General features: G+C 46.7%; 1 long non-coding RNA gene and 1 pseudogene across 2 annotated transcripts; both read right to left on the reverse strand.

Annotated features, from left to right (window-relative positions):
* Positions 1 to 13,963: 13,963 nt before the first annotated feature.
* LOC117863293 (uncharacterized) lies at positions 13,964 to 16,712 on the reverse strand. 2 transcript variants are annotated; one of them, XR_004642193.2, is made up of 3 exons: positions 15,950 to 16,438; positions 15,322 to 15,611; positions 13,964 to 15,214 (listed from the first exon to the last, which is right to left on the reverse strand). It is a non-coding gene; the product is annotated as an uncharacterized lncRNA (long non-coding RNA). The 2 variants fall into 2 exon arrangements; XR_004642192.2 differs by lacking the exon at positions 13,964 to 15,214 and having other exon boundaries at positions 15,280 to 15,611; positions 15,950 to 16,712.
* Positions 16,713 to 17,171: 459 nt separating this feature from the next.
* Positions 17,172 to 20,662, reverse strand: LOC140223492 (farnesyl pyrophosphate synthase 2-like; annotated as a pseudogene).
* Positions 20,663 to 21,772: the final 1,110 nt, after the last annotated feature.

Here is a 21,772-nt window from a genome sequence, read left to right on the forward strand (position 1 = left end):
ACCCAGACTAGGATTTCTTTTCGACGGAAAGGCGGGCATTATATCTCTTTCCCCTTTGTTGACGAGCCAGCGCTTCTGTAATCTGACCACCGGAATATGGAGAGTTTATATAAAACTTGCTGCCGCTAGTGCATGGTCCCTTTGATATATGGCTCGTGAGCATGCATGCTATATGCTGCCTGCGTGTGGTGGTGCAAAGTAGATTATTGTGCCTGCCGTGTAAAATAGTACCTTCTGTAAAAGTCTCAGATCTTGGACCACTTACATAGTTACATGTATACTTTCAAATGCTCATTAGATTTTAGTGTGTTGTATATATATAATTACAAATAATTCCCCCGTCTGTGTCGTCGTTATTGCCTTTTTTATTCAATTCTTCATTATTTGGCTCCCTCGAGTTAATTTGGAGGTTTTTTGTGCAAAATTTTGCTACTAATTCAGGAAACCAAACTGTTTCTATTCAGGAATTGGTACTAATTCAGGAGCTTTTTTGGACTGTCACTTTTCCATGTTTTGACCGCAAGAGTGGACATAAATGGCGAGGTCGCCCTAGCTATACTAGCTAGACTGGGATCGATCGATCGATGATGTGCACATCTTATCTAGCTAGCTAGCAGTATAGTACTTGCTAGCTTTGGGCTAGCCAGGGACCAGAACTGGCTACGCCAAGCAATGATCGCGGCACGTAGGAGCAGTGCATGAAGAAATGATTGGCTTTTCGAGTTGGTACCAACCAAAAACGCTAAGGCTGCCCCGGCCCGGCCGGTTTCGAGGATGGACGCCATGATTGCAGAGTGCGTGCTCCTCGCATTGGTACGGTAGGGCATCAGGCATGGCACCACCACAGCAGAGACCAGAGAGAGACGACCACAGGATGGATGGGGAAGACGGGGACGAGGCGAGTGATCGATCGAGTTCAAGTGGCCATTCATGCGAGCCCCCGGGCGCATGGCCTTTCCCCCTCCAGGCCCAAATCATCGTGTCCCGCTTTGCGCCGGCACGCACCTATCCCCACCGCGCGCTCGGCGCGGCCCCACCCTCGCGCGGGGGCGCTCATCTCCCATCTCCGCACCCATCATCATCCCATCATTGCATGCCTGCCGCCCATCGATCAAAGCCTTTTGACATGGCAACGCGCCTGTCCTCCGTCGTCTACTCTATACGTACACTTGATACCTGGAGCTAGCTAGCGGTTCATACGAGTTGCGTGCAAAATACTCCTGCTTTTTTTTTTGGATCATCTCCGTTTCGTTTGTTTCACCAAAGCGCTTTATATGTTATTCCTCACCTCCACGGCTCGTGCAGGTGTGTGTTGGAGACCCTATTTATTGGAAAAATAATCTCATCACGCCAAACTACATCCAGGTGGATTAAGGTTTAAGAGTAGGGAGGGGAGTGCCGGTCCGATGGTAGGTACTACCAAGGGAGGCACTAGTAATCTAGTATAGTATGCACAACGTGATGAGAGGCATCAAGAAGGGGGCAGCACCACGCCACAATCAATGTGTTACGAGCAGGTTGGGAAGCAACAATGGTCAATAGAACAAGAAGCTAAGAGCAATAAGCGCAAATTAGCTGGTTGGATTTCTTATAGTGGTACTACCCAAGAGGCTAGGGCATGGCTGCCTATAGTCATGAAAGGAAGGTTTTACCATACCAATCTTTGTCTTCTCCTAGCTATTGTCTCCAAGAAGCCTGCCAGCCGTGCTCATCAGCCTCCTCCGTCCATGCACAACTCTATTGTCATATAAACTAGCAAGATGGCCTGCGTAAATAACGCGGGTAGCTAGCTTTTTTATATCAATATTTGGATAAATAAATAGACATAAATAATTGTATTTAGTCATGTCGTGGTGATGGACCAATATATTATCATATATTTTATTGTAATTTTTCATGGCGTATTTTTTTAACATGAATTAAAAAGAAAAGGTAATACCTTAGATATAAACATATTTAGTATTTACTGAAACAACATAAAGATTTATACATTTTCACATTTTTTGTTTGTAAGTTTTTGCTATAATTACAAAAAAGCCTTATAAATTCTTATATTTTAGTAGAATATTCAATGTATACTACACAAGTAATAATTAGAATTTAATTTGAATTTGACCTTTTAGTTGTTATTGTATCCAAATCTCCTTTCCTTTCTTTGTTGTCCAATCACTAGTTGCTACAGCCCCATACATGCATGATCCATTTTATCTTATGGTTGTCACACCTTTTTTCCATTTTAAACTCTGCCCTTGGGTCAGTAAATAGGTTGTTGTGGCTACCAAGCTATATCCTTAGTCTTTGTGCTCATGATCTCATCACCTCTCTCTCTTGCTTCTGCTTTGAAGCAACGTTGTCCGCTACGTTGTGACACATCCTTGATTGTGGCTGTTGTTCCCTGTCGTCGGACATTACAAGCAGTATGCTATGGTGCGCATGCCAAACATCGATTTTCTTCACTATATAATACGATTATTTTAGAATTGCTACCTTGTGGTTGGTGTTTGTGACCCTCAAGTTACTCCACCAGATCGTCCACTATGCTGCTAGATACAACCACTATTCTATCAAATCCACACCCTATCGCCCAATCGCAGGCAACAACTACGACGAACGGGTAAGTATTGGGCTAGGGGATAGACGGGTTGGTTGTATATTTTTTCCTCATTAGTCTAGTTACGGCTGTTAGCTTAGCCCTACTCGCCAGTGGCAGTAAAGGTCAGCAGTAGACAACAGTACACTATTGCATACATAGTTTGTCCTCTCTTGCTCTCTTGTGGCACATGAAAAAATTTAACCCGTCAAAGGGTGATTGTTGTGCTGGTCAAGGTAATCATTTCTCAATGTGGACACATGTCAATGGAGCCGGCTCCAATGATGATGGTCATTGATCACTAATATAGAAAAGGGTTATCACAAATAGGTCATCAATGGCGGTTTGATCCGGTGGCGATATATTTTCACCGCCGGTTCATGAATAGCTAGGCGTAGTGGAGGTTTAAACCTGTGGTAAAAATGTACATCACCGCCGGTTCCATCCACGAGCCCGTGGTGAAAATTGGAATCGATTTTCACTGCCGGTTCTTGGTATACCCATATATTAACTGTATCCTTTCTGTATCTTATCAACATCTGTCCCCTTCTCTCACCAGCATCCCCCTCCTCCCTTCTATCTTGGCCTGCCCTCCCCTCCCCCCTCGCTCCATCTGCTACCCTCCCCTCCCTCCTCCCCCCGCTCCATTTGTTGCCCTCCCCTCCCTCCCTCTGCTCGCCCCTCACTGGTAGCAAGGAGCAGCGGCGACACACAAGGTGTGGGAAGGGACGCTGGGCACAGGTGGCGGTGGCGGTGGTGGTGGACGTGGGCGTGAGATTCAGCGACGATGATGGACGCAAGCACCAGGCTGCGATGGTGGGCGCAGGATGCAGCGGCGACGACGGGGAGCTTTGTCTCCTCCCATGGTACGCTACCCTCCTCTCTTTCTCTCTCCCCGCTCCAAGCTACTTGAGTGGGTGGCGAGCTCCGGCAGCATGGTAGGACTCTGGCCGTGCCTTTTTTATTTTTTTAATAGGCTTCACGACTATTTCATGGTCCGACGGTGATGGAGACACTATCACCGTCGATCCAAATCCAACGGAAGGACAAACTGATGGTGATATTGGATTTAGGGCTGGTGGTGATAGGCCGATCTGGAGTAGTGGATGGAAATATGTGAGGCTAGTACGGTGGCATCATCATCGTGCAACCACTTAGTGAAGCTAGTCATATTTGTCCCAAGTGTTCTCCTCCTGACCACATCCCAATGGTTATGGTGGCTGCTTCACTATCTCTGGTGCCGGCATGGCCCTCCTTAATGATGATTTTTTGTCATGATCCTTCATATATTTTTTCTCTTTCTAATCTATCACCTACGCTATGGCTTTGGAGCCTCGCACAAAGCAGTGGTTTGTGTCTGTTGGAGTTGCACAAAGTTGGCATGCGTATATGATGCAAGCTGCTCTTGCCTGCATTTGCACTTCCGTTGTTGGGTGTGCAATTTACATACTTTTGGTGTCCAATTTACATACTATTCCTTTTCTGGCACATGACTTATATATCTCTGGTCTTCTATCTCACTACTGTTCTGTCTCGTGGCCTTGGGATGGCAATTGAAGTCCATCGAAATGCTAAGTTTGGTCTTGTTACAATAACTATGCGAATTCAAATTGGATGGGTTTTTATCACATCACAAAAGTTACATAATTTAATTGAGAAAAGACCAATCTCCGATGCATGAGTTTAATCACATCACAAAATTTACATAATTTAATTGAGAAAAGACCAATTTCCAAACACTTTTTTTGCATCCCATACTATATCTTATCAACATGTTGTTTATGAAAGATTCCGCATGTTTTATTTCTATCCCATAGATATTTTTTTAAAAAAATTCTTGTTTTAGATTCCAACATTACATAATTATTAATCGTATTGATACGGACTCTTTGATCGAATTAGTCTGGACCATTAGATCATAATAAATTCTAACATTGTATATTCTTTTTTTCCTTAACATCCCTTTTCTCGCTCCTTGATTTCAATTGTTTAGTCGAAGCTGGTCGGATTTCGAAATCGTTTTCCCTATATATCGCCTGTGCTGCTCCTATATGTTGTAAGCAAAGCAAGCAACTGGCCAGCCAATGAGAGTGAATAAATATGGAATCGATTTTCATCCACTCTCTTAATAAATATATAGGTCGAGCAAAATTGGATTATCTTACTACCATCGTCGAGCTCTTGCACGAAATTATCCGTCATTACCGTCGACCTCATGGACGAAACCATCCACTAGTGCTCCTGTTGTGCTCGTGGTGAGGGGCTCAATCCCCATGGCGAGGGCGTTGATTTTGACAACAATTTTCCTATCCAAGATGATCAAATCTTTACTAGAGCAATACCATGCTGATTATGTCTTAGTGGCATCTTTAGATAAAATTCAATCTCTTATTTTATCTCGGCCTCGTTGAAGAAAAATTATGGGGACCGAAACGGGATTTTTTCTAGTTCAAACGTTGATTTTCTTCCCTTGTCACCGTATCTATTATAATAGTTTATATTTTTAGTTTAGATTTCCTTTCACCTGTAGAAATGTTAGAATTTACTCCAATTGACATATTTGATACGTGATAGTGAACCTTATAGTTATCCCAATAGACTAAAAAAACCAACGAACATGGCAATAGGGGTCCACAGTCCTACTGCCATGTTGGTATTTCTTTTAAATTCCAATTCCAGCTATTTAGTAATTGGATTTTGTATGGAATTTTTAGATTAATATAGACTGTTAGATCATCATAAAATTTAACCGTGTATATTTCTTTTCTTTTCCAATTAATATGAAAATTTCTAGACTCTCTCGACGAACATGGTAGCTTCTTTTAACACTATGCATATATGGTAATGTGAGGTCGATGGATGATATGATACTCGGCAACAGGTTTGCAAGCACCAGCTCCGCATGGCATGCTTTTTTTCTATGCATATATGGTAAGGGAAATATATGTTATTTGCAAAGTTGTTTTTAGCTTGCGAGCTTGACCGCCGTTGCAATTGTTTTCTGCTTGCACTATGTTGGAGGCAAGCATCAGTATTTGTACCTTGAAGATGTTGTACGCTTTGCAATGTTCTAGCGAACCAACCGTGCTATTGCATACTTATGTAGATCCCATAGCGGGATGGTAGGCCAGCCGTGTATGTATCAATGGGTAGGGATTTTCTTTTTTTATTCAAATATTTTACCTACTACCCGCAAAAGATTGGACAGTTATTTTGGGAGGAAATTTGGCCGGGTATTCTTTTACGTGGAGAGGGGATACGAATTAAGAAACAACATACATACTCTTTTTTTAATATAAATCTTTGATATTCTTTTTTTAATATAAACATTTCATCGTACAGTCTGAAACGTTATATCTTCGTAAAATCTAACGGTGTATATTAACGTGGGTATTTCTATACCCTCTCGGAGAACGTGGTGACTTCTTTTAACACTATTGTATTAAGATTATAGATTATATCCTTCTTACTTTGTAGAAGATGCTCTAATACTACCCTATACCTTTATTTGTCTCTAACGAGCTGCTGGATCATGCTCGCTAACTCTCCCTCGCTAACCACTACAAAAGCCTACCGCCCCTGCGCGTAGCCACCTCTTGCATCGTACAACATCGTCCCACTGTCTCACCATTCCATCCTGCAACTTGCCTTTGGGCTGGTAACCACCTTAGGCATCCCTCTGCGATTGGGAGCCATAAAATCCCGAACACTATCTAAACCTTGGTTGAGTTCAAACAAAGGTTACTGAAATGATGTTGGAGTTCATCCGAGCAAATCTCGTTGCCGATACCAATCATGAGGTGAGTAATTCAACGTGTATCCCTCAAGAGTCAAGAAATATATGTCGTCATAAATATCAAGAAAAAAACTTAAAATATTCCCATACTAGGTGAATACTCCTATATCACATGATTGAATGTCGATCGACTCTGCTAATTGTGGGACCACACGATTTCAAAAATCGTTGTCATGTTCTCATAAATAGTCCTTAAGTATGAATGGGCGGCCATTAGTTCCTTAAGTAGTGATCTCTCCTACTCAATCGATCAGCCTCCCGCCCAGTCTAACCTTAGAATGATTATGGTTTTTTTCCAAATATCTACCGGTACCCTTTTGTCTGGATCCCACATAATCAACGCCATAATCAGACATTCCATCCGCTCACCCCGGATGAAAAATCAAGGTTACCATCTTTCCAGAAAGGTAAACCAACTGATTAAAGCGTCGCGATTTCGCAGTTTGCGAAGTACGATCTGAGCCGACAATCCGTCTACTACCTGTGGCGGAGATTCTCTCTCGCGCCCTGCACACAGCATAGCAAATAGCATCGATCGCTGCCTCAATCATGCGAGCTCCACTCTCCTGCGCGCGCGCGCACAGCGACGCGCGGGGGGAGGAAAAAGGAGGAGCCGGCCGGACACGAGGGCGCGACGGCGACCCGCGACCGCGACGACGGGGGTGGTGGTGGATCCCCCTCGATAGGAGATCACGGGGGCCGGGCGATCCCGCGGGATCTCGTCACGTGGCCCGGTCCGACACGGGCGCGGGCCGGCACGTGGGCGGGCTCTCCCCCACCGCAGCACCACACACCCAGGCCGGTCCGCTGCGGGGCTCTCGCTCGCCTGCTGCTGCTGCGCCCAAAGCCCCAAAGCGAGAAAGGAGGTGAAGCCCAGGTGACGGCGGGCCTACCACCCCGCGGGTGCTGACTCCGCGGGCCTACCACCGCGGCAGGGCAAACAAGCCGCCCTCACGCGTGTCGTCCTGTCGCCTTCGGCAGGCATCCCACCGCCGCCAATCATTGTCGCCGCCCCGATCTCCAAGATATCTTCGTCTATATCCAGAGTCCCTAGCTCGATGAGGCAACTGTGTGTTGTGTCGGTATTTCTGTGCCTGTCGTTCCGGACGTGTTCCGGATGAGGCCGCATTTTCGGCGATGGATTCTTTCGGCATGCGGAAAGGGACAGCGGGGGGGTTGAAGTTTCTGGATGCCATCGAAACGAAACCCTAGCCTCGTCGATCCATTGGGCTCCCGGTCACGTCGGCACGTTCAGGCATCCGGTACCTTTGAGCCCCCCCGGATTGAGACCTACGGCTCTGAAGGAAACTTCTGAACGTAAAGGGGAAAAGGGATATCTATTTTCGATCTTGTTCTGACGGGGAAGAGGAGGGTTGACTTAGCTTGCCAGTTGCTACTAGTACTGGCAGGCGCTCCCGGCAAGCAAAGCCCTGGACAGAAACGAGCACTGAAAGGAAGCTCGATCGATCTATCTCGATGGCGGAAAGTTACCACCAGACACGCGCACTTTCACCGCGTGACAGGGACAAAGGTAAATGCGCGCGCTGTTGTCCGCAGGAGAGGTGTTTACCGCCCCCGCCGGCCGCACGCTAGATTCAGTGCCGTAGAAGCAAAGACGACGGCCGGCGCAGGACGCACAGTAAAATTTAAAGGCTGGATTGTGCCGTATGATGTGTCGCTCGCTGCACTAGAAACCTGACCACCCCGCGCGGCCTGCAGGGATCATCTATCATACACACCGTGCAGAGCCCTTATTGGCAAGCAGCCATGCTGAAATAAACGCCTGCGGCCGGGGATCATGCGCGCATGCATTGCCGTGGCCATGCCCCCGTCACCGTCTGAATCATGTGGGCGCGCAAGCCATTCAGGCGGAGCCAGGTAGATGGCCAGCTCCATGACTACGCAACGAGTGAATGCTGCAACTTTTGCAGTCAAGAACGCACTGAGAGGGCAGAACTGGTCGAGTAGATAGTGAAGGGTCTATCTCAGTTTGAAGGGTCGTCTACTCCCTCTGTCCCTTAATAAATATCACTTTGGATGAAAACCACTGGATCCGAATGTTTGAGTACGCGGAGTAGCTTGATTTGCAAGGAACACGATGATTGATACGGACTAGCTGCAGGCAGGTAGCTTGGCGAGCGAGCACCTGTCTCGCCATAAGTGAGTGACCAGGCAGGCAACGGCAATAATCCCAAACGGGCGGAGAGGAAGGCGAGAGCCCTAACGGCCTGACATGTGTGCCTATACCAGCCACTGGTCCGCTGGAGCCTGCAGCTCATCTCCGCGCCCCATGCCCCCATCATGCGCGCTAGCTTGCCCATCATGGCGGTGGCGCGGGATCATCATCGCCGCGACAACGCCGGGGGAAATCGTGCCGCGCGCGCGCTGATCGGATGACCCAGGCCAGCGCCCAGCAGGGTCTCCGGCGATGATCGCACGCCGCGGCGGATTGCCCTGCGCAGGTGCTGTCTGTCTGGGGGGCTCTCGTGAAGTCTGATGAGCCGCGGAAAGTGGAGGCGCGCGCCGAAGTTTCATTGGCATGATGCTGTTGGAGCCCTGCCTTGCAGTTGCGGGGCTATTTTAGCTCTCCGTCTCCTGAGGCCTGAGGGAGCGATCATGGCCGCGTTTTCGAAAGAGCTTATCATGGCAGCGTTGAACGATGGGATGTGCAGCATTTCCCTGTCACAGGTCACTGTCCCTCCCCGACATGGCTGGTAGGGGCAGAGGAGCTCTTCACGTGCATTGCGTAAGCGTGTTGCGGTAGCAGTGTGTGTGCAGGCAGCCTTATGGCTGGGTGGCTGGGCCGAGATGCAGAATCGGGCCTGGTTTGTGTAGTGGGCCTTCAGGCTACCTATGAAATTTATGTCGCCTGAAGCGACACAGCCCAAATAGCTTGGTGAGACTTGTCGCCAATGGCAGTTAATTAGGGTCTTGTTTAGTTGCCTTTGGGTGCCCAAATTACTGTAGCAACATTATAACGTTTCGTTTGTATTTTGTGAATTATTGTCCAAATATTGACTAATTAGGCTCAAAAGATTCGTCTCGCAAAGTTTGGTGTGCTTTCGGGCTTACCCTAGTCCTTTATTTGTCCATCCGAAGGGTGGGAGACCGCAGGGGATTAGAGTAGTTTCCTCATGCACGAGCGTAGTGCTCAGGCATGACGGGATCCATCAAATACGACTGTGCCTCATGGTGTTGTAGGGGTAGGCGGCAGGTGGTGATAGTCCCGTCTGTCCTTTATAGTCCCCACGTTCGGGTACGGTGTCGGAGTTCTGAAAAATATCCATCCCTAACAGTACCTGGGATGGGTATTCTCACCGTGTGCCTCGGTGCTTAGAACTAAGTCCTAACCATGTGCTTGTATAACCCTTGCTAATCTAAATGATACCACTAGGACCCTTGTATACCTTGCTCCCACTAATCTTAGGCTTATTCGTTTATTCTTGAGATTGGCTTGTGTGTGTCACATTACCCTCACTACATTTATCATGACTTACCCCTGTATGAAATGTGATCTATAACTTAAGTATATTAACCTGAATTTGTATCTGGTAAACTCTATTACACCATTGCCATCCTTTGGGAAAATATAAATAACGATACCCTGAATACTTCTGGGTGAAATGCTACAATATTATATTCGTGTTCTTACGGATTTATCTGTAAACGTTAAGAAATACCAACAAGCATTTCTGGCACCATTGCCGGGGATGACATTGGTTAAAAGATTTACCAATACATGTTCCTGGTTATATGCTTGAGAAGTAGTCACTGCTTATACAAGCTAATGTTGCTTTATTTTCTCCTGATGGATGAAAACAGGGTAGTGTATGACCAGTTTTGACCTGCCGAAAAACTTCACCGAAAATCCAGAGAAGCTCTTGAGAAGTGTACGACCTCACGTCATTCCTCCTCAGATCATCCTCTCAGCAACTGAACCAGCCATCCAAGCACCATCTGTACCTGAAGCTATGGCTGAGAAGACTCTCCGTGAATTCTCCGTCCCCTCCACTGCAACGTGGCAACTGGGCCAACCATCACTGTTGGGGACGTAAACTTTGAGCTCAGAATGAGTCTCATCAACATGGTGCAGGCTAGCCCATTCTATGGGAAGCCTAATGAGGACACAAATGCTCACCTCCAACACTTCCTTGGACTCTGTGAGACTGTCGTCATTAAAGGAGTCATGCTAGACATCATCCGACTCTGTCTGTTTCCCTTCTCCCTCTTGGGGAAGGCAAAGCAATGGTTTTACAAGGATAAGAAAGCCATCAGCACGTGGGATAAATGTTTTGCGGCGTTCCTCGCCAAGTTCTTTCCACTGGGCAAAACTAATGCCCTTCATAGGAAGATCACCAGCTTTAAGCAGTCGAGATTGGAATCAATCCTAAAAGTATGGGAAAGGCTGCAGGAGTATATCCTGGCCTGCCCACATCATGGAATGGATGACTGGCTCATCCTACAAATCTTATACAAGGGGTAACCACTACATCACGAGCCCATATTGACGCTGCTGCTGGAGGAGCCTTCCTTGACCTAATCATCGCCAATGCTACAGCTCTGATCAAGAAGATGGTCTCCAATCAAGGTTGGAGCAAAAAATATCTCCAACCATGTACCAAGGGAATGCACACCATCAAGGAGAAGTACATGCTCGCTGCAAAACTAGATCACCTACTCAAGCGCATGGACAATCAAGAAAAGGCAAAGGAGATTACGCTCAAGCCCATCCATGCCATGGATTCGCACTTCACGTGCAAAGTCTGTGGAAATGGTGGACACTCAGGGAATGACTGCCCCGAGACACGTGAGGAGGTCGCCTGCATGAACAACAACAACAATGGGTATCGTCCACAAGAAGGTCAAGGGTGGAATCAATCGCGCCCACAATACCAAGGAGGTAACAATTACAATTCAAATTTCAATTCAAACCAACCTTCTTTGAAAGATCTTGTCTTTGGCCAAGCTAAGATTAACGAATCCCTCACTAAAAAGCTCGCTGCCAACGACAAAATCATGAAAAGCATCAACATTAAAATTGAAAGTCTTTCTTCTGCTCTGAAAAATCAATTGAGCTTTAACAAAATGCTTGAAACCCAAATAGCTGAAATAGCTGTTGTTGTTCCTATTTCTAAATCTGGGAAGATTTCGGGGCAACCCAAAACTTCCTTTGAACAAGTAAATGTGGTGACCACGAGGGGCGGTAAGTCCACTCGTGATCCACCGTACCCTAACACTGCAGGAAAAACAACGGAACCGAAAGAAACAGAAGGGCCATCTACCTAGGAAGACACCAGGGAAGCCGAGAAGGAAACAGCTCTGCAAGAGTTCGTTGGTACAAACTTCTTGCCGTTTCTTACTCGCAACCGGAAGACAGCAGTGGATGAGCAGTTCGCTCATTTCATTGAGATGATCAAAAAGGTACATGTCAACATCCCCTTGTTGGACGTGATGCATGTACCCCCTTGTTGCCCTATCTTGGCCGCGTCCGGTCGGATCTAGGCGGGAGACTGGGAGGTGGCCACAACGAGCAAGGGGCGGCGATCTTGCACCGGTGCGACAGGGCTAGCCAGGGGCTGTGGTGCCAGCGCGGCGGCGCATATCGAGGAGGCCTCCTGGCGGCCGTGGGGCTTGGCGAGTGGGCGGTCGGGCACCGGAGCTGGGCGAAGGGGCTGCGGCGACGCGCGCGGCGCAAGGCAAGGCGACGGCTCGTGGGCGATTGGGCGGCAACAGCATCCGGCAGCGGCAAGCGCGGATCTGCGCGGGAGATGAGGCCACGCGTCGCGGCGGCTGGCGTGGGGGGCGAGGCCCTGCGCGGCGGCAGCCTGCGTGGGGTGGGGAGGCGAGGCAAGTGCGGCAGCAGGCGCAAGGTGATGACGGCTATGGCGGCGACCCGGCGGGGCAACATGGCCGCGCGGCGACGGCCTGTGCGCGGTGAGGGGCTGCTCATGGCGGCGCCCAAATGTGGAGTGAGGAAGTGGTGGCCTTGCACTAGATTCAAGCGGCGAGCGGCTATTGTGCTGCAGTGGAGAGAAGGCGTGGAGAGGATGTGCCTATGAAGTTCTCAGTTGCGTCGTGGTGGCGTGGCCGGCGGCGGCCTGCACTGCTACTTCTAGCGATGCCGTGGTGTCGTAGCTGCCTGCAGTTGCGAGGGTGCACGTCAGCGACGCCGTGGGGGTGTGGTTGACTGTGCTGGCCCCCTCTATGCTCCGTGCTGCTTCATTGTCAGGTCGGGTTAGTGTAGCAGCGAGCGAGAGCCTTGTGACGGTGACACCTTTGGGCACCACGCTCTTCCTTGGAGGCGTCGGCATGTTGCCTACTCTCCCACCGGTGGGATATCCTCATGGCGAAAGCTATGCTCCAGTCGGAGCAGCGATAACGACATCGTAGGGCGTCGTTTCTCTCGTTGGAGACATCGTTTCAGAGGATCCCTCAGCAGCGGCTGGTGTCTGCTTTTTTTGGAGTGGCCATTGGGTGGTTGGCTATGGTGTCAGCGGTCCAGCGGCAGTCAATGGTGGCCAGTCGTGAGTCGGCTTCGCGGCTTGCAGCGGGATATGGCGGCTAGTCTTGCTTGGCAAGGTTAGCCTGGTGCAGAACAACTTTGTGAGAAGGCGCAAGCGGCTACGATGGAACGATGGCTACACGACTTGCAGCGGTTCTTGGCGACCAACCCTGCATGGCAGTGGTTGGCTCGGTGCGAAACATCATCGGTTACAACGGTGCAAGTGGTGACTTGCGGGTCCTTGGTTTCGTCAGACGGTCGGCGCTGCTCGTTTGGGGTAGTGGTGGACCGATGGTGGTGGTACGGCCGTTACCATGGTGGCGAGCGTTGAGGGGCTGCCACGTAGTGAGGGCAAGTTGCGGCTCGTGTCGATGTCCCAATCCGACTGGGCAGAGTATGCTGGGGATGAGTTGAGCTCGGTACGTGTTGATGTCCCAATCCAATCGGTCGATGCGTTGTTGAGTTGAGTTGAGTGCACTGGCGTGGTGCGGCATGTGTTGATGACCTAATCCAACTTGCCGGTGTTTGTGTTGTTATTTTTTTCCATTTGTTGTTTCGCTTAGTCTGAGCTCCATCTTCTTTTTTAATATAATCGGCAGCTCTCCTGCTTGGTTCGTTTAAAAAAAAAACTTTGACATTGCAGGAAGTTTGACTAGCCTGGTTGTATGTTATTTTCTTTGGATCCAACCTGCTTGGATGCTTGGAACTTCTTGCAATGGCATCTTAATCTTGGCGTTCGATTGGAAGCTTGCTACAAAGTTACACAAAGCACTTGCCTAAATGTTTCCATTACATCATCGTATCATTCAGGCACCTATTAATCTGGTTGTAAGTTACAAAGACCATTCAAGAATGAAAAGATTCAGAAAAGAGAATGTGCATGGAAAACCAAATCTATATGCATGGGAATCTAATGAGATAGTAGAGGAGAAGACAACCGCTGGAAAAAGATTTGATGCATGCTTTGATGGAATAATGAGCTTGGCTCATTGCAATTTTAGAAAATTCAAATAAATCTCAAAAGCTCATGTGGGCATGAGCAAGTGGTGGGAGTGGTGCAAACCATTAGTCCCACATTGCTAGTGGAGGAGAAGGATGACCAACATAAATATGGAGGTTGTCTCTACTCCTCCAAGCTATATGCATGGGGAGAAAAGTAAAGCTCCACATGCTTGGTTTGGCTCTGAGTGGATAAATTGGTGGGCACAAAACACCTTTTTGCTCCGTCTATATTTCTTTGGCGCCCGATCTACAGTGACTCACACTCAGCTACTCAAGTGAAACTTTTCTAACTCGAGGATTACAATGACTCTTTGAGCAACGAGGGTTCGGACCGGCATTCCGGCGAAGGAGACTTCTCCATCAAAGACCCCTTAATTCATGGGATTTAATTAGGGGTACGCAGGTGGACGAGGTACACCCAGGAAGGGATGTGGAGCACGCATCAGGAAGGCAATTTTTTTTTTTTTTGCCGGCACGAAACACTTGATGCGTGCTCTTATTACTTTCTTGTTTAGACTTAAGAGGTTCCAGAATCGTGTACCACTTGAGCACCTGGCTACCTCAAACATAAGAGTGGATTCCAGTACCAGCACAGCTCAAACATCATTACTAGGCTACTAGCAGCACCTTGGTTTGGGGGCAACGTACTTGGGAGAAATTTGAGATGAGTCAACAACCCGAACAATATCTTTTTTTCTCTCCCTCAGTCGAGTATTAGTTATGTGCAGAATATCTTACCCCGATCGATATTATTCTTGTAATCCTTCGGCCATCGTTCAGAAAAAGTCAGAAAACGTCAAAAGACTGAAAGAGGCGTCCAGTCTCCCCTGATCCTTATTCCTTCCTACGCGTACGGGCCATTGGACTTGGAACAACAACATGCTGGTTCGTCTCACTTCGAGTGGGAGTGCACTCAATAAAACTACAAAAGCGGAGTGGCGTGCCCAGCCGGCCGGCAGCCGGTGCACACGGTAGCCTAGAGACCCAGCTACTCCGTATTTTGCGAAACTAGTTCGGCCGGTGCAGCTTTGTAGCATCTGCGGTGTACGGGTAGTTGCTAGCACGTTCAATTCAGCTGCTGTTGGCCACTGATTAAACCAAGCCTCCGGCTGCTTGAGATTAGAGATGCGATGCTTGTTTATTGCCGCCCCGCGCGCAGCTCCCGCCGCGGGTTGGTATCACCCAACAGCGCCCGCCCACCGGCCCGTGGAAAAGGTACACGCCGGCCGCACGGGTAGGTGCCAACTACCAAGCCGAAGATGCACACGAACTCCGCGCGCCGTGGAGAAGATCGCAGATCACCTGCCTGTTCGTCTGGGCTCTACTGAATTCGCCAATCATAGACAGGATCACATCAGGACGCAGGCGATGCAAATGAGACACGCACTCTGATCTGTCAGGGATAATGGTTGCAAATGTAGATACGCGAACCTGCGGGCACAGTTCGTTGGTGTGGTGCAACTTGGACAATTTACACGCGTAGTGCTAGTATTTTCACAATCCACAGTAACACGACCAAGCAAGCTATCTACATCGGTGGACTCCTCGATGAGTAAGGGGTGCTCTGTTTCATAACTTACACTAGCATCCCCTAATCCATTCATATCGGCCGGAAGACGACGATCTCCGCACCTCGGCCGGCCCTCTCACCCGAATACCTGATCCATGGTCGCCCGGCCGGCCCATCGCGCGCGATCGGTCAGGCCACGAACCCGAGGAAGCTGCACCGAAACAAGAAGCCCCTTGTGTGAGAGATCACGCAAAAAAAGGAAGGCGACGCAACTAAGGACATCTTTGATAGGACTTTGCCTATCCGGGTTCAGCTTTGTGCTACTGTGTTCTAGTACCGTTGGAAACTGTAGCGTGAAATCGGTACACAGATAGAGGTAAAAAATGAACAAGGAAGACGGAAAGCTATCCGACACACACCACAATGAGCTACAGTACACTACAGTGCTGAAGCTAAAGGTCTCTAAGTCCTACCAAAGAGACTCTAAGAGATCGGCTTGGCACTCACGGCCGGCGCACGGGACGGGAGCACGACACGGTCGACACGCACCTGATGGACCTGGCGACGGCGTGGCGCGGGGCGAAGAGCGCGCGGAGGAAGAGGCTAGCGCCGTGGAGGAGCACCACCACGCTGCTGCAACCCACCAGCAGGAGCTCCAGCATGCCTGACAACGCTCTGCTCCACTGCTTTGCCTGCCTTCGATCTCCTGCTCGTGCTCGCGACTTCGCGCGTGGTCTTTCGCAAGGGAAGCTGGGTGGGTCGGTTGAGAATTTAGATGCAGCGGCCGTGAAGGTTTCTTCGAAGCAAAACCAAATGGTCCGGCCGGACGGGAGGTTTCTTGCTGCCTCTCGATCTGGTTGCTTTGTCTTAACACAGGTGGGATTAAGTACCGAGAGGGAGAGATCGGGGACGACAGGGACGGCTTCCTTTTTTTCCCTGTTTCCTCTTCGCTATCACCTCAGGGCCTGATGTTGATGCTGTTGCTTTCGGAGAATAATTGGGAGTGGTTTATTCCGTGCTGTTTGGACTTTTGAGTTTGGACGGGTCCGGCGCTGTGTACAAAATAAGGAAATCGCTACCGGTCGCGCTCCGCACCGAGCGCGCGACCTGCGCGCAAGGCCGGCCCGTTTGGCCTGCTTTATTTTTCTGGCGTGAAGTATTGTTTTCAATCAATCATTTTGCTATGATGGACCACGACCTGTGTGTAGTCAGACCTATTTTTATCACGGCGTGGGCTATGCTTGATATGAGGTCTGAGATCATCCAGACCAACTTAAGAAGAATATTCTGTTGTGATGCCATATTTGTACATTGTTACGTCCTTCCAAAATGTTATAACTTTCACATAAAGTGTCTGGTTTTAATTCTATTTGCACCGTTGTGGTCCCGATAATTAGATCTATATATTGTAACATATTTTCTATATACTAGCAATTTATGTTGTATCTATAGTAGCTACTTTTGTAGTAAGTGTGTAGCAACTTATATAAACAGACACGTGAGTTGAAAAAATATTGATATACATGTTGTTGGGTAGCCTCTATATAACTTGATAGTATGACTATTTTTTATAAGTAACATTGTTACGGTACTATTTGAGTTGATAGTACAATATATATAAAGTCGACAAACTATTATTATATAATTAAGTCAACACATAGTCTCTGTATAACTTGATGCATATCATGCATATAAGTTGATACTTTTATAGCACATAAAATGATAATATCACTATTTTATTCATAAGTTGCTATACAACCTGTACATAAGTTACTACTGCAGATTCAATATAAGTTGTCAGTCGCATAAAACAGCATCAAAATATATTAGACATTGATCTTATTTTGTAGATCTCATCCTAATAAACACAATGGTGAAAATGGAATTGAAAACGGACGCTTGATGATTGATTTATGCTCATTTAAAGAAAATATATAAGCACTCTCTCTAGCTGACATCATTATTGACCTCACATAATAGATCGTATAATAGAGATGTTCATGAATTTTCCTCCAACTGTATCAGCTAATCAATATGTTATTTCTTTTTTTAGGAGTGGAATCACGACTTATCTTTGGCCCCTTTCTATAAATAGCGACGCTTTTAAAAATTTAGTCTGTCACTCAAAGCAGTAAAGCGGCGGAGGACGGCGGAGAATAGGGTCGCGCACTTTGCTACAGCGCGACCCGTCGCGGGACAGCGGGATAACTCAGTCCAAAAATAAATAGACGAAGATGAGACTGGGCTTTTTCGCTTCAGCTTATTCAGCCGGCTTATTAGCCACTAAACAGTGTTTTCCTCTCACAATAAATCAGCCGTTTCAACTTTTCAGCCGGCTTATAAGCTAAGCGAACATGCCCACTGTTTCTCGATAGGAATGATAGGCCGGGGCCGACACGCACGACTGATCCCCCGGTCCAGTCATCAGCTCATGTGACGTCTGCCTGCCTGCCTACTTGAGATGCAAAAGCACAGTACTGTCACTGTTCTAGTTTCTCCGTCTCCAACTCTGCTAACAGATTAACAGAAAGTTACTGAGGCGGGCCCTGTTACGGTATACATGCTCTGCTTAGAGGTTAGAGAAGGCCAAAGAGTGTGTGGTGGAGGTCGCGAAACAGCAAAGAAAATGGCGCTCGCGTCGCGTTTACCTCTTCCAAGGATACGACTGTTTGGTTTTAACTATTGCCAGATATTTGCCATGCTTGAAAATGTAACTATAGAAGCTTAATGCCTGTGTACTTCCATTCTTTATTCCAGTGATGAAGATTAATTAGGAAAATCATTTTAGTCCATTATTCATAAGCAGCAACATTTTTTAATGCCCCCCGAGACGATGGTGCCTCAGATATATCTTATGTTTTTGTCTTGCAGTTTCACAACGAGGCCATTCCATCTGGAATTTCAACACAAGTGTCAGCTACCATCCATTTCGAAGATGAGCAGCAAAGCAGACACATCCCATGAAAATCGTAGAGGCATTAGCAATGCTCTTGTACTTCAACTAGAAACTAGGTTTTGTATCATGAATAAATGCTTTTCTGTATCCAGTTAGTTCAACTCCTTTATATCATGTGATTATTAATAGCCTAAAGCCCTAAAGTATGTGATAGAAAAGATATTTTGCTTATATAATATGCTTGCCTGTCAACTACTCCTGCTTGGTGCTTTCACCATTTAGATCTTCATTTCATTGTCAATATAATCCATCTTTCTTCAGCTCTCTTTTAGAAGCTGATGTGTTTTTTTCTTGCAATTTTTCTTCCTTTCAGTGTTTTGGTCCAATCATTAGTAGCATAGTGTGGATTATTTAAAAATTCTAATTGGTCTTTGCAGTAATTTGTCGAAGATGGATTGTATTTTATCAAATGGTATACGTAAGTTTGGAATAATTGTACTCTATAGTTTATATGCATGGCAGTACGCCAGTACGGGACATGGTAGTTTGGTTTTTTGTTAGTAAAAAAAAAGGAAAAACGCAAAAAAATCCCAACAAAAAGAAGCATTTACCAAGGCAATCACAGCATGGGTCCCACGGTCAGCGAGACAACGCGGGCGCGTTACGGGCGGCCACGGCGAGTCTCTGTTTTCTCCTCAATCACCCCATCCCATCCTCCTCCCCTCAACGAAAGCTATTAGTGCTTCTCCCGGCAAAATACCCCATTCTGTCTTGAGGAATACTGCTTCTCGGCTTATGTGATCACGAAAAGAAACAGTCAAATTGAACATCACTAAAGCAGCATGCATATAAACACTTTCAGCGGATATGAATGAACACATGGACATCACGCTTTGCCTAGAGGCTAGAGCTATATTCTCACAGAGAGATGCTAAAACAGCTGTGAAGTCGATGCAGGTATTAGCAATAGCAGGAAACCAGTTCCCTGGTTTTTTAACAATAGCAGAAGTTCAGTTCCTAGGTTTTGAAGAATAGCAGGAATTCAATTCCCAGGTTTTTAACAATAGAAAGAATTTGGTTCCCAGGTTTTTACGCAATACAATATGCTAATTAACAACCACCAAACAGCATTTAGTTTCATTATTCCAAGCAAGTTGGGGTAGGGTGATATACAGATATGCTATACCAACTGTGAAAACATATTAGGGATAGCACTTCTTTTTACCGGCAAATAGAAGGAATAGTATGCTGCACATAATTCAAACTTTTGTCAATTGCAGGTAAAGAGAGTAAAAGTACGAAATGGCAATTTTTTTTGCAAGGTACCAAGAACACGTAGTATGATATGACGTGAATATTCATGATCAGGTGACATACAAATGTACAGTATGCTTATTCAGATCTTTGCGCCCTTCATTTGTTGTAATTTGATCTAGCATCTCTCCTGAAGTAGTCTGAAACTCAACCTAGATGTGCAGTAACAAAATTATACCCCAGTGCCAAAACTTCACCTAAAATAACACCAATTTTGAGTATAATAATTACCTCATTGAATAATTCCAGTAGATCAACATTGTAGGTTTTCCCAAAAAAAATACCACCTAAAGATCCGTGAAATTTGGCTACGGAGCACAAGTGCATCATTTATAGCAATGAGGCCATCCTGCTCAAAGAAGAACTTGACCGCCGACTTGAACGCAAAGAATATTAATCTGCATATTCACATCACGATGCTACCTCTAAATCAGTCAGTCAATAACTTGATAGCATATCCGTAAAAAGAGAACTTGGTATCGGCTTTCACCGAAACACTATCCCTCCGACATTGCTGGAAATTTTCCTATTTAACAAGCATTTAAACCTGCCTTTATTTAGTTAAAGTACAAGAACAAAATCTCCTATGAATAGTTGAGCCATCTTTAAACAGAGCAACAACTCAGTTGGCAAACCTTTGGAAGTCTATACCAACAAGGCCTTCTTCGCCTAGTATGAGAGTTGTCCATAATATCATCAAGAATCAAGAAATAAGCCTGAAGCTGCACAGTTTTGAAAAGAACAACCCAGGAAACATATATCATACCTGTTAACATGGCTTTACAATTACCAATCCAGCAAACTGTACGAGTGTCCTATACCCATTTGATGCCCCAACCGAGGATGCAAGCAAGAAACACTTCCTCCTCACTTGGTTCAGATCCAGCTTGCAGTAATTTATAGCTCTCAATGACAGCCAGGCCACGGTTTAGCTTTCCTGTTGAGCAAATATCTAGTCACCTGCCGGCTAGAAAAAATCGCCAAGTATCATCATGCGACTTTTCTGAAAGTTCAAATGCTTGCTCACCGCCAAGCACATTGTAGTCCAGCATCTGCTCAGAGGAAAAGTTTAAGGAATTTAGCTAACCATGTAAACAACTGGTTGTAATAGGCAAAACAGACCGAATAACTAGGGAAATTTACTCAGATAAGCACACTGGAAATCATGGATAAAGAAAAGTAGAAATGGCGGCAAGAAGTGTCGGTAAATCAATAGCAACTTGAATATGCGGCACTAATAGATGCTCTGCTGACTATACAGATTTAAAGCAGTATGAACATTACGAAGTATATAATCAGTGGGAAATGCCATCGTGTAGAACCTGCGTATTTCAGTGTCAGGCCCACGGACCAGATGTCCATGCGGCCTGCTCCCACCTGCTATCGTGTATGCAATGCACGCTTGCGTGAATTGTACCACCACCACGGTACCACCACAGTAAAAGGGTCATACTTGTTTCTTGGCTTCTTGCAATAGATCATCAAACACTAAACTGTCCCATTCAAGTGAGAAAGAGAGGAATGGAGCGTGGGGCTTTGTGATTAGAGACCATAATGGTCAAGCTGCCGTAGCGGGTGCTGGAAAATTGGAGGTGGTACATGATCAAGGCATTGTGCACTGAAGCCCAAGCTTGCCTAGCGGCACTGACTGCAGCAGCTGATCAAGGCATGCAAAGCATCAATCTAGGAACAGATTCCCAAGCTCTCGCAAAGGCATTGCAATCAAACGAGTATGATCTTGCTCCAGGAGGTGTGTTGTTCAGGGAGGCCAAGTTGATTATATAACCACGCATTATTTTAATTCTGTGAACATTTCGTATGCTCCTCGATCATGTAATAGGTGTGCTCATGAGCTAGCTCGCTTTGGTCGTAGTCGGGACTCTGATCATCCCATTATTTGGACTGATCCCCTCCCGGACTTTGTAAACACGTTGGTGGTTCGTGATCTCACTGAACCATGCGTGAATGAATTTCAAAAAAAAAGGGAAAAGCCTTGGATCACCTGTTTTAGCGTAACTAACTCTAAATCTTTGTTTGGATAGCCCCACAAAATTCGGTACAAGGAAAACTAGAAGAACGCGTTTTTATAAAAACAGCTCTCCGACGTTTTTATGAAGACCGGTTTTCACAAACCTCGACCTCGATAAGAATATAAAAACGCA

This window comes from Setaria viridis, chromosome 7 (assembly GCF_005286985.2).
Source record: "Setaria viridis chromosome 7, Setaria_viridis_v4.0, whole genome shotgun sequence".
NCBI classification, from domain to species: domain Eukaryota; kingdom Viridiplantae; phylum Streptophyta; class Magnoliopsida; order Poales; family Poaceae; genus Setaria; species Setaria viridis.